Consider the following 13,207-nt stretch of genomic DNA (forward strand, 5'->3'; position numbering starts at 1 on the left):
CCAAGGAGACAAATACATAATATTGTTTGTGGATGACTACTCTAGGAGGATGACTGCCATGTTCTTAAAATAAAAGTTTGATGCATTTCAAATGTTTAAGTGGTATTTGGTTAGGGTTGAGAAAGAAATAGGAAAGAGTCTTAAGTGCCTAAGATCAGACAAAGGAGGAGAGTTCACATCAAAAGAGTTTGAAACATTTTACAATAACAAAGGAATTAAAAGACAAACATCAGCACCAAGAACTCCACCTTAGAATCGCATTGCAGAAAGAAGGAATGGATCAATGATAGACTGTGCTAGAACATTAATGATAGAGAAAAATGTTGCTCTGACGTACTAGAGAGAAGCTGTAAGCATAGCTGTCTACACCCTAAATCAAGTACAAATTAAGAAAGGTACAAATAAAACACCTTTTGAATTATGGTATGGTCACTCACCCAATGTAAAATATTTCAAAGTATTTGGTTGTAAATGTTATATTCTTAAAGATTCTAGAAATGGAAAGTTTGATGCAAAGAGTGATGAAGGCATATTTTTTGGATATTCTACTAGAAGTAAATCATATAAGTGTTTGAATACTAACACTAACAAGATTGTGCAGAGTGCAAATGTAAATTTTGATGAGCATGTAGAAGCTCAGGTTGATGAAATCAAGAAACTAGAAGAATACAAATCCTTTGTATACTTCTATGAAGGGATGCCTATTGAAGAAGAAGCTACCAATCAGGTTGGAAGTCAACAACAAATTTTAGTATTAGCTAAATCACAACCAATGAATGTCAAGCTACATTCAGAAACTAAGTTGTAGAATTAAGATAATGCATATTCTGATTCTAAAATTAGTACACATGAAAGAGATGATGAAATATTTGAAAGAAATGTGCACATTGACACTGAAACTAAAAGATCAAACATGGAAAGAAGGATAGAACCAAGACTATCCAAGTATGTGAGAAGAAATCACCCTATTGAAAAAATCATTGGAGACAAGAAAGCTAGACCAATTATAAGGAATGGACTAAGAAATTAATCATGTCTACTGAGCAAGATTGAGCCCAAAATAGTGAAAGATGCACTACAAGATGATAATTGGCATAAAGCTATGGAAGAAGAGATAGATTAGATAGAGAAGAAAAAAACATGGACCATAGTTCCAAGACCAGCTGATAAAAATGTGATTGGTAATAAATGGGTATTTAGAAACAAGATAGATGAGAATGGTAAAATTACAAGAAATAAGGCTGGACTAGTCTACAAAGGCTATGCACAAGAAGAAGGACTGGACTATGGGGAAACATTTTCCCCTGTAGCAAGGATGGAAGGATTGAGAACACTACTTGCATATGCTACCTACAAAGGTTTCAAAGTCTACCAAATGGATGTAAAATCGGCCTTTCTTAATGGTATACTAGAAGAGAAAGTCTACATAGAACAACTAGAGGGATTTGTTGATGACAATAACAAGGATATGGTTTGCAAACTACATAAATAACTCTATGGTTTGAAGCAAGAACCTAGAGCATGGTATGAGAGACTGCACAAATATCTTGTGAAGATTGGATTTGAGAGAATAGATGACAACAACAACTTGTATATCAAGGTAGAAAAAGGTAATGATATTTTGATATCTAAAATCTTTGTTGATGACATAATATTTGGAAGAAAAGATGTCTTATGTAAATATTTTTTGATCAAATGAAACATGAGTTTGACATGTCAATGTTTGGAGAAATAAAAATTTTTATTGGATTGCAAGTACATCAACTGAAGCATGGCATATTTGTGACCTAATCAAAATATATCAAGGAGATACTCAAGACATTTGGCTTAGAAGATTCGAAACCAGTTAGTACGCCAATGGTAATAGGACATAAGTTATCCAAGAATGATGAGTCAGCTAAAGTAAATTAGACAATGTATAGATCAATAATTGAAAAGTTACAATATGTTGTACATAGTAGACTAGACATTGCATTAGTTATTGGAATAGTGGCAAGATTTTTTGCAAATCCAAGAGAAAATCATCTAATGGTAGTAAAAAGAATATTGAGGTACCTAAAAGGAATAGATGACTTTGGATTATACTACAAGAGGAGTGAAAAGTTTGAGTTAAAATCCTACACTGATGCAAACTAGGGAGGTAATATTGATGACAGAAAGAGCACTAATGGAGGAGCACTTTTCTTAGGTAAAATATTGGTTACTTGGACCAATAGAAAGCAAAGTTGTACCTCATAGTCTATAGAAAAAGTTGAATATGTTGGTGCTGCTATCAACTACACTAATATTGTATGGATCAAACATCTACTGCAAGGTATGAAGGAAGAAGTAACTAAACCTGTGATACTCTATTGTGATAACACAAGTGCCATCAACATATCAAAAAATCTTGTGATGCATGCCAAAACAAAGCATATTGCAATTAAGTATCACTATGTAAGAGAATTGGTGGAAGACAAGCAAGGATGGAATATGTTAGCTCAAAGGAACAATTGCTGACATCTTCAAAAAAGCACTACCTAAAGATGCATTTGAGTATCTTAGAGGTAAGTTAGGGGTGATACCCCTATCCAAGGTTGTTTGAGCAATAGAAAAATTACCTTGCATCAAGCAAGTTGTATATTGAAATGTTACAAATTGATGCAAAGGATACTTACTTTAGATTTTTTCCTAAAGTAACTAAAGTGTTGAAGTTCCAAATTAGTCACAAGCAAGGTGACAGATGGATAAATTGAAGTTCCTGAAGATGCTATACTTACATGTTAAGATGCTAAAATAATGTGTCTTTGGTATTGTTTTCAAAGAGGGAGAAATAGTAGAAACTGATCAAATCCACAAAATCAAATGGACAAAGGGAGAAGTAGCTAATACCAAAATATCAGAAATTGATCAATTCATATAGAGGAAGAAATATTGTGCAGAGGGAGAAATGGCATGGCACATTTAAAGAAATTGATCAGAGTGGTGAGCTACATGAAAGAGGGAGTCATATAGGAACTTACTAGACATGCAAAAGGAGAATAAATAGCAAAAAGGAAAAAATAGCTAAGAGGGAGAAGTAGAAGCAAAGAAATTAGGATAGCAGATCAGAGATGGGGATGTGAAAGCTGATGAAAATAGAAATGGTAACAAAATTTCTTTTTGGCATTTAATTTACTATTTAACCTAGTTAGCATTTTGATAACTTGGTTGATCAGTTTGGTTTTCCATCAATGCCAAAGAGGGAGATTGTTGGAAATCTGATTGAAAAGATCATTGTTGAAGAAGGAAGATTGTTTGCAAAGAAGGAGATTGTTGATAAAGAATTTTTTCAATCATTGTTTTGTTACTGATGTCAAACCTGCTATTTGTTGGAATGAAAATTGCTTATAAGATCCAAGTACTATCACTTAGTTGATTGATAAAGAGGATTCAATCAACAAGATGTAACAAAACTACCTAAGGGAAAGGTTGAGTTATGGTTTGTAATTAAGTGCAAGGATTAGTCAAGCCAATGGTAAAATGATGTATTGATAATACACATGAAAATATAGAGGTTGGCCACACTTAAAAACCTTGGAAGAATAAGTTGTAACAAGGCTATCTGCAAAGCTTGACTAAGTTCATTAGTGAGTGCTAAGAAAGCTAGTTCATGCTAAGTAGATTTTCAGTTAGTGCCAAACAAAAGAAAAATCTAGTGTGTGTCGAGTGATACAGAAGGAGCCGAGCAAGTAATAGGTGTTGAGCATTAGAGAAACATAGTGGATTCTAAGTGAATCCATAGTAGGTGCCAAGCATTAGTAAAATGTAGTTGGTGCTAAGTAACACAGTATGTGCTAAGCACCAAAATTTCAATAGTGCCGAGCTACTGCAATATTTGAAAAGTCAAAGATTTGCCAAATCTAAGCTGACAAGTTTGATACCTTGAATTTTGTGAACCAGATGGAGGATAAGGATGATGAGCTAGTGGTACAAAATTTTAGGCAAACCATTTTGGGAAAATTTAGGAGGGTTCTTCATGATGTTTCTAGAAGGAACAAGATATGGGGTAGATTTATTGAATCCTACCTAATCCATTCAATTTGAAATTAAAAGTGGGAAGATTTGAGAGGGAAAAGTATTCCAGACTTCTATTTAAGGAGTCATGGGCCAAGAAGCAAGTGTGGCTAGGGTGCCAAGTTGTAAAGTTGTTGAAGTATATCAAGGAGAAGGCATTGAGAAGGAAGAATAGAGCACAGCGGCTTTGCTTTGATAAGTGTCCATATAGGAGATTGCACTAGTTAATTGAGCATGGAGACTCAAGGAGACAAAGCTTGAAAGAAGGACACACTGTCAGAGTTGAAGAGACTGAAAGTTAGGCAATGTTGTGAGCTGAATAGAGATCTAAAATCTACAAGTTGTGAGATGTATCAGGCAAAAGCTCTTGTTGTTACTCTCTAACAATTGTATCAGTTAGGGTAAAAATCCTATGGACTTAGGTTGGTTTAACAACCATTTGTAAATCCTTTAATAGGGTGGCATTCCAAGTGAATGTTCTAATGTCCTCTAACTAGACCCACATCTAACAAGGTGGTTAAATCCTTTAACCAAGTCACGTTTAACAGTGTGTTGTAGCCTTTAAAAGGGTAGGCCTTTCACAGGGCATCACTTCAGAAGAGTGAGAATTGAGTAGCATGTTACTGGTTGTTTTTCCCAAATTAGGTTTCCACATAAATCACTATGTTATGTGTTGATTTTTCATGTATTATTCTTGCGTGTTGATTTTCAGTAACTTGCTAAGTAGGAAAGTTTAAGCTTGGATGCATAAATAGTTTAATGGGCTTACTTTACATGGTTAAAAAAGAAGGTTTTATTAAGACATTTGGACCTTGAATAACTGATTCACCCCCACCCCCTCTCAATTATTCTAAAGCATTTCTAACAATACAAAGTTGAGATATAAAGATGTGACCAAATGATGAGGTGTATACAAATGAAAGAGAGGAAGATGAAATACATTGTGAGATACAAACCTAAAAATGGGTTGGAAAATGACCTCCAAAAGGATTGATTCTCATGAAATAGACTAAAAACTATGCTACAAACAAAACCCAAAAATCACTCAACAATATTTAAGGGGAAACTGGTACGTTGGGGTAAACTAGCCTGAATCGGTTTCCTTGCCCCTAAACACCCTATCATTTCTTTCCTTCCAAACACCCCAAAAAAGAAATGGGAGGATCAAATCCCACAACCTCATAACCAAATTATTAGTAGAAAGGTGTGTGATGTTGATTCTGATTTTGTAGTTCTAGGAAAATCCAAAAAGGGTATCCAGATCTATGACCTATTTTTTAATCTAAGATCTAAAACCTATCAAATAAAGGATTCTTTTTTTTGGTTGTTGGGGAAGGAGTGTTGGGGGGTTCGAGTAAATCAAACCCCAGTTTATGTATCAACCCATGCTTATGGTAAAGTAGAGAAAGAAAGAAGAAGAAAAGAAGAGCATAATGAATCTCAATGAGATAAAACATCATTTAATAAAAGAGAACAAGCCCCCAAGAGCAAGGGTCCTAACTCTACATACATGCACAAGGGTACCAAGAAAGATAAAAAGGTATAACAAGGGGTTAGTATTGAAAAAAAACCAAACCAACTAGTGGGATAGGCCTCACCTTAAGAAATGTCTCACAGACTAATATCATATGTGGAAAGCCATTACAAGATCATAAGTGATGACATAAGAAATGCAAGAGAAAAATCATTAATAACATAGCTTCTGGATCTATCTCTACTAGAATTAAATAAAAAAGAAAGAGAAGAGATAAAAAGAGTGATTACCTTGCCCTTAGAGTTCCTAACTCATTTTGAATTACCAAGAGAGCTACTACAAAATATGGTGTTGAAATAGTCTAGCAAAGTGGTAACCTACTAGTCAACACACAAAAGTTCCATCCATAGATCAAAATCCATTGTATCACCATGACATGATCCTATGTAAAAAGTGTGTCACCAATGTATGGGACTTAGCATGTTGTATTTTAATGTGTTACCTATATTGGGACTTATCAAGTTGTTATGCATTACACAAATATAAGATTTATCATATATGTGTCTAGATGTGTTACCCATGAATGAGATTTAGTAAGTTTATCTAGGTTATTAATTATGAGATTTAACATATGTGTTCATGTGTACAAAAAGGAGATAAAGTAACAATGCATAGAGTTTATAATGACTTAGAAATCATACCTAGCATCTAGGGCTGAAGTACTCTAAACCATGCTCATAATACGTATTTTCTACCCCATGAAAGAAAGATTGTGTACAAGGAGGTGTACGTATGCCCCCTCCTTATCATGCCTATGTACAATATACATGAGAATGAAGAGAAATAGGATACCTACTTATGTAACAAGGAGACATCCTTAAAGCGATAATGTAGACTATATTTATAATTAAGAGCCTTAACTCTTGCAAGCTAAGAACATTGAAAATCATGAAAATTATATTTCTCTTATGGAAAGAGGATTCTCAAAAGGGATAAATCTTAATAACAAGACATCCATCTAAGAGGAGTGCTTGATTAAGATAACATCTCCAAGAAAAAGGTAAGAACAATAAGAATGCACCTATTTAGACCCACTATATATAGATAAAATAGGAATTCTTAGATAAAGGATAATAATCTCCAAGCAAGGGAAAGTGTATATAATGGGAATACCTTTACTTGATAAAGAATAAGTGATGATATAGGACATATATCTCTTGAAATAGAGAGAAGCAATATCCAAGACAATTCTTTATAAAGAAAGAATAATGTAACATAATAAACAAGTTCCACATTAGCTTAGGGAAATAATTATGTCTAAGCCTATGTTTCTAATTAGTATCACAACACTTAGTCATTTTCAAGTCATTTTATAAGAAATATTACAAGGTCATCACTATGATTGAGTTATCTAGTAACACCTAAGAATACAACACTTATACTGAGTGAGATAATGATTATCGAGCATTCAGTAGAGACCAAGAAGATATGTGATTCAAGGAATATAGTATGAGTTGAGAAATATAATGAATCCCAAGCATATTGAAATGTTATTAAGAGATGAGAAAATAGGCATATAGAAGTTGAGTAATAGCATGCAGGTTTATGCATGATCAAGTGTTAGAACATTCAAGTGTTGAGTAATTCAATTTTGATATATGAGTTTGTAATGACACAAACTCATATATAAACCATTTTAACCAACATTTCTACGACATTCAATATTTGTAGAGCTATAACAGATGTTGATTACATGTAATTATAGATGGTAATGATCCCTAGGTGTACAATTCAACCAATCAAAAAAATGGATGTAAATAGAAAGAGATGATGAATTTTAAGTCATCGATCAAGATATAGAAACTTCATCATGATGTCTATTTAGGGAGGATTCTGACCCTAGAATCAAGAACAATAATAATGCATTAAGGGATATGCTCATGTGAAGGAGTGAAGCGAAGTTTTAGAGGAAGATCCAATAGAGAGAAATCAGAGTAGTGAAGGACTGAACATATTTATCATATTAGGAGAATCAGATCAAAGATAATGGAAAGAGGAGACCCAAGATCAACTTCCAGAGAAAATTGAAGATTAGGTGTTGAATCAGTTATTTTGTAATTTAGATAGGGTAAATCTATTAATAGAGTGGTCCTAACATGCCTATGTAAATCTCCTAATAGATTCCTTACTTTATTGTGATTGTAGAATCCTTTAACAAGGTGAGACTTAATAGTCTATTATGCTTTTAATAGTATAGACCGCTTACAGGGTATATTATATATTATGGTCAAACATTATATCCTTAACTAGTTATCTTTATTGTTGCAACAATGAAGATTTGTGAGTTTCATCCCTACCCCATTTTTACCTTCATCTTGAAGTGTTTTTGGCTAACCAAATTATTGTGTTATGCATTTAACTTTTATGGATGTGATGTATTACATTTTTTTTTAGCATTACAATTTTATTGATAGATCTATGAAATGATTTGGAAATGAATTAAAGGAATTATTTTTATGATAAAAGTTTAAGATCATGATTCACCCCCTCCCCACTATCAGTATATTATTTCCCCTTATACTTATTCCAACAAGAAGGATATAATTCTACACCATTGAGTGGAAAAAAGAAACATCATGGGATAATCAATTCTAAACAATGTAAGATGCTAGAAACAAATATCACACATGAAGTAAGCTATAAATGATCATTAAATAAGAAGCATTGAAATCAAAGGTATGGAAAGAAACTTGCTAGGAGAAGTCACATGATCATGCATGTAACAAAGTAATACATACTATAGATAAGAATGTTCCATAAAATATACAAATCTACAAAGAAATAAAATAAAGAGATGAAAGGATACCACACTATTCCCACTTAGTTATCATGAAAGGAACAACAAATAGATAATAGATCCTAGAGAGAAAAGAGAAATTAAAATCCAATATAATCCCTAAATGATAGATTCTTTATGCATGCAAGAGATAACATCAAATAAAAGAATGTAGATCCATAAAGAATATTGGATGTATCAAAGATGGGAAGAAGGATACATTGTGTCTCCCTAAGTGGTTCCAATTTATACTAGACATGTAATTTCAAGTAATCATAAGAATATAAGAAAGTAAATTACCATATAAAAGAAAGTAAATTAATAGAGGGAGATAATAGATTCTATGATATATATAGAAAGAGGAAATATGGCCCTTTCCCCACAAGAGAGGACATAAGGGAAGATGACTATTATGTTACTCAAAAAGTAGGACAATGAGCCCCCAAAGAGTAGGATTAAAATGTTATAAACCAAGGAGCAACATAATAGGGATACATAAGTGTCAAGTAAAGTGATCATGAAAAAGATACCATGCATCATTACAACTCATATGAAACATAATATAAACAATGCATTGAAAAATCATAGAAGAACAAGAGCTCTTAGATGTAATTAGATGAAAATGTAAAGAGAAGCAATGAATATGTATATAATCAATATTTAGAATATTTTTATGCAAAAAATTGATAATATATGATGTTGGTGTGAAATCTAAGGTGTCCCAATATTAAAGAGTTGATAAGCCACTTTGAGGTAAAATATGAATAGGATCCTAAAGATCTAATGTTGAATTAATGAAAGGAAGGTCACAATGACTATCATGTTCAACAATACCTAAATTAATTTGAAAATTATCTTGAAAGTAACAAGGAGGAGGATGAAGGGTGTGGTTTTCTATGACTAAGGCACTCTATAAGAAGGGAAAACAAAACTCATCAAGACTTGATCTATAGAAGGAATATCAATGAAATACATAGAAAAAGGTTGATCAATATGAGAAAGAACCATAAAATCATCCAAAGGCACCTCATGAGGAAGAGAGTAATCCATATCCATGTCTAAAGGTTCATCCCAAAAAGTAGAAGCATCTACAAAGTCAAGAAAACACACATTAGAGGAGGAAAAATCATGACTAAAAAAAGTTTCAAGAAGGAGAGAGTAATAAATATTCTTAGCCAAGGGCTCATCCAAAATAGTATCACTATCAAGGGTAGGAACATCATGGATCACTAAAGGTTGATCAACAACATCTTTTAAAAGACTATCCTTTAAAGGAGAATGAGAATGATCAATGAAAGGGAAAACAAAGTTGTCATCATATGAATGAAATGAAACATCTTGAATATTATGAATGAAACTTGAAAAGAAATATAACAAGCCCATTGAAATAAAATGCAATCTAACAATGAGCTAGATGCAATTTTTTGTATTTTCCAAATGCAAACATATGAAATTAAATCTATATGAAAACAATGCAAAACGAGATATAAATACAAAGTAGATCTAGATACATCAAGAAATATAAATCCAAAATGTAAGAAGTGAAATAGTTTGATTCACCAAAAAAAGGTAAACACCTAATTCAAAAAATCTAACTCCAATAAGAAAAGTGCATATGAAGTTCGGTCCACCAAAAAGGAGGTAAAAACATAATGCAAAGAATCTAACCCCAAAATCAAACTAGAGATACAACTAAGTTAGGTTCAGCCAAATGTGTAGGGCTAAAATGAGATGCATCACCCTAATACATTTAGAAGGAGGAAAACTAAGATCCACTCCTTGGATTATATTTGATTAATACATGAGGAAGTATCAATGCAAACCTAATGGCAAAAAGAATGAATAATCCAAATTTGTTTCCCTCTCACTTCCACCTCAAGAGGTCTTAACCAAGAAGATATGCAATATAGAGCTGAGAGATAAAGATGTGACAAAATGATGAAGTGTATAGAAATGAAAGAGAGGAAGATGATATACCTTGTGGGATACAAACTTGATAATGGGTTGTCAAATAGCCTCCAAATGGGTTAATTCTATTTGAATAGACTAAAAACTATTCTACGGAAGAAAAAACACATAGAAATTCTTTGATAGTTTGTTAGTGGCAAACATGTACATCAAAGAAAAACTAGAGCATTAGGGGTGTAGTGTGACCCTAATGAAAGGTGTGCGATACTAATTCTGATTTTGTAGTTCTATAGAAACCTAAAAAGGGTATCTAGATCTACAACCTATTTGTCCAAGATTTGAAACCTAAAAAATAAAGGATTTATTTGTTGGTTGTTTGGGGGGTTGCCTCATTCAAACCCTTGTTTAGGAATTAACCTTGAATTGAAATAATTAAAATATAATGCTTGCAATTAGCAATGATAGATATAACATAAAATAATTGTAAATCTATGAATATGCTCTTGAATTTGGAATGTAATCAAGTATGTAGATGTAGTAGTCTTTGACTCAACTTCAAAAAATCTAGAGAGGAAACCAAAGTGACATCAAAAAATTCATGTATGAATGTTCTTGAAATCTACCATAGGAATGCATTTATATGAATGTAGATCTTGAGAGGATGAATGTTTGAAGGGAGATCTTGAATGTTGTAAACTATTAGATCTTGCATAAATTCCTTCAATGGCTTGAATGCATAAATCCTTAATATACAATGGAAATATTTCTTGAATGCTTTGAATACTTGAAGAGTTCTTGAGAACTTAAGAGCTTGAGATAGAGCACTTGAACTTGAACTTGATGGTTGATAAATGGAGAAAATGGAAGGATTTATAAAGGGCTCAGAATAGCTAACTCCTCCAAGATGACCTACATAGAATTTTGCATCCAAAAACTAATTGGGCACAAGATCCAAGTAGAGGACCCAATATAGGGCCCAATCATGGGCACATTGCACTAGTGATTACCAGGGCCCAAAAACATCAAAATCCCTTTGGGATCCCAAAATAGATCTTGAATCCCCAAAAGTAGGCATAATGTTAAAGACATAGCCATTTTGATGTAGATAGTAGATTCTAAGTGAATAGATGAAGGGAAGGAAGGACCTACAAGGATAGATCCAACCTCAAGCTTAACATCATGAAAATAGGAGCTTTAAAGAGAATCTATTAGGTTTCATCCAATTATACCTAGGAGAAAGGATAGAAAAGGGAAGAAATAAGGATATGTACAAGAAGATTGATGATCTCACATTAAATGAGTGTTGTACCTTTATTAAATTAGAGTGTCTCCAATTTAACATGGTATATTTAGCCCCCATTTTTAAAAAAGTGTGGATCAACCCATTCTTGTGATAAAGTAGAGAGAGAAAGAAGAAGTCAAGAAGATTCCAACAAATCTCAAAGAGATAGGACATCACTTAGTCAAAGAGAACAAACCCCTAAGACCTAGGGTCCAAATTCCACGTGCATGCACGAGGGTACATAGAAAGATAAAATGATATATCAAGGGGTTAGTATTAAAAACAAACCCAAATCAACTATTAGGAGATACCTTATTTGAGGAAACTATGTCAGCCACTAATATCATATTTAAAAATTCATTATAAGACCATAAGTGATGACATAAGAAATGAAAAAGAAACATCATTAATAATAATGAGAGCTATTTAAGTCCTGAACTAAACCATTATTTTAACCTTCATATAATCTTTCACTTTCCATTCTATTATATCCCATTTTCCCATTTTAAAGTTGCATATATTTCAAAATATATAAGTAATATTTATTTATTTATTTAGATAAAATATATGAATGATTAATATTAGATTGTATTTTACTAATATTTACTATGCCATGGAATTTAATATTTCACATGGATAAGAAGAACACAGATAAATGAGGCCATTGATAACTACATGAAATATAATTGCATTTTAATTGTTTATGATTATAATAGAAATCGTGGAGAATATTATTTGTTAAAAATGATGGGGTGAGGTTTGAACATGTAACCTCCCCCATCCTATTTACTAGCCTCACCACTCAACCATAAATATTCTTCAGTAACAATATCATGCACCCATTAAAAGAAAATAGGAGGGTCGACAATTTGAACTATTGACCTTCCAATTCAACTGCCACCATTTCACCATTATACAACACACATTTGGAAAAAAAAAATTATAATGACATAGTATCATAGATGGAAATGGATAGGAATAGAGAAGTATATTTTTCTTATATATTGTATTATAGAGTCTATGTATGATATATTTCTCTCTATGTAGATTTTCATTGAAAATAGAAACTTTGTGTACATTTGTAACATTTTTAGTGGAGATAATAACATTGTTCATTAGAGAAATATAGATGTCTTTGCTTCATCACCTGATATGTTTAAGAGGTAGGGCTCACTTCAAAATTATTTGGTGATCTTTTATTTTCAGTCATGTGGTATGCATTTGCTTATTTTTATTAATATTGGTGTGTAGTAGTCTATTTATGTTCAATTAATGTGAGTATTGAATTAAATTAAAAGTATGAGATTTGAATTAAATTAATATTTTATTAGTAATTAATAATTCATGTAGTGATGAGTTTTTATCTATGCATCCATCATTGAGCCTTTCCTATCTTCACAGGAATGTGGTTTTGCTACACAAGGAATTCCAACATTGATATCTGTTGCAGAAATTGATGTTTTGACAAAGTGATTGGATGGGAGTGGCAATGACTGTGGAGGAGCTACGACTATAATTGAAGGTTGTGGGCATTTTTTTCATGCTTTGCTAGGGCCTGTGTGCCCTAGCCTGCATCTATCCTGGTCTTGGTGGCATCTATCTCTGATTTTGGGGGCCATTGCTCGCATGCTCCTATTTCAAAATGGGGTTCTCCCTCTTACTATGGGAAAAC

The sequence above is a fragment of the Cupressus sempervirens genome, chromosome 11, assembly GCF_028749045.1.
Source record: "Cupressus sempervirens isolate cs-2001-9-10 chromosome 11, ASM2874904v1, whole genome shotgun sequence".
Taxonomy (NCBI): Eukaryota; Viridiplantae; Streptophyta; class Pinopsida; order Cupressales; family Cupressaceae; genus Cupressus; species Cupressus sempervirens.